The sequence below is a fragment of the Octodon degus genome, unplaced genomic scaffold (assembly GCF_000260255.1).
Source record: "Octodon degus isolate 3935 unplaced genomic scaffold, OctDeg1.0 scaffold00092, whole genome shotgun sequence".
Taxonomy (NCBI): Eukaryota; Metazoa; Chordata; class Mammalia; order Rodentia; family Octodontidae; genus Octodon; species Octodon degus.
In genome coordinates this window covers 9308014-9309290 of record NW_004524668.1, presented here as the reverse complement: position 1 = coordinate 9309290, position 1277 = coordinate 9308014, and the positions used below count along the sequence as shown (strand labels likewise).

The window sequence follows — 1277 nt, the reverse complement described above, 5'->3', positions numbered from 1 at the left end:
CATCTTGTACAGCAAATAACCACTAGAAAGAGAGTATGCAATGTGTTAATTATTGAAACTGTCATACCAATTTGATTTGAAACTGTCCCTTTGCTGTTTCTCTCTCAATAAAATTATGGGGGAAAAAAAAAAAGAAGTCAGGTGCTTCCTGCCTCAGGGCTTGGGCTTGGACCCAAGGGCCTCTAGATAGAAGTCCTCTGTCTGAGGGACAACTGGAACAAACTTTCTCTTACTCTGTGTGTTTTTCTTTCATTGTATTGGTTGACCTCATTCGTGGCCCTGTCTTGCCCCGTTTCCCTGTTAACCCTCCACCAAAGGGTAAAACTACTCCACTTAGGGGTAAATGATTGCATGTAAGTTCTGGATATATGTTGGGTTTTGTTATAGAACTGAAATTTGCTTCTGTGGTTAAAGATATCAGACTGATAGTAATTCGAGCTCACCAGTAGCTAGGATGTGCTGGAGACTATTGTGATGTCTAACTGCACTACTTTAGCCAGAATGTTACAGTTTTTCCCCTCTGTAGGACAGCACTGTATTTGTATGGAATCAGAGCATGGCCACAGTCCAGTCGCAAGGGACTGGGTCCTGAGCCAAAGGGATAGCAACTTTTCATCCTTCTATATTGGGAAGTCTGGTTTTGGGATAGGCACAAAGAGCAAAACCCACCTAACCCGGAAGACACCCCTGAGGAAAAGCCATTTTCTATGGAAGTTAAATAGCAGGCATAAAGCTATCTACCATAAGAAATCTACAAGCATTACTCGGGCATGATGGTGCACGCCTGTAATCCCAGCACGTTGGAGGTTGAGCCAGGAGGATCATTGGGAGTTCGAGACCACCCTGGTCTATAAAGTGAGCTCAAAGCCAGCCTGAACTGCATAGTGAGACACTGCTCCCCCCTCAAAAAAAGAAAAGAAAAGAAAAGAAAAATCTAAAAGCATCCACACAGAAAACAAAATAAAATAAAAAATGACAAAGCAAAGAAGCAAAATGCAACCTCCAAGCCCCAGCCCTCCCAGGACAAGTTGGAAATCAGAAGCCAACCACTAGAACCTTCTAAAGTGATAGCAACAGAATTAAAACCAAAAAAGCAAGTGGAAGAGACCGTAGGGAAAAAAAAATCTTTTTTTTTTTCCCTCCTGCCACCTCTCTCCCAGTTGCTTAGTTAGCATTGGAGCAAAAAACATTTTGGGTTTGGTGATTATAGAAATTCAAGCAGTATACCCTGATAAGAAAATTTTTTTCCATAATTTTATGGAGAAACAAATAGCAAC

The 1277-nt window shown here is 41.6% G+C and overlaps 1 protein-coding gene across 1 annotated transcript in view; it reads left to right on the top strand.

Annotated features, from left to right (window-relative positions):
- Nucleotides 1-1277, top strand: part of LOC101581310 (chymotrypsin-like elastase family member 2A) — a 19868-nt gene that overhangs the window by 977 nt on the left and 17614 nt on the right. The gene's annotated exons all lie outside the window — the stretch shown is intronic.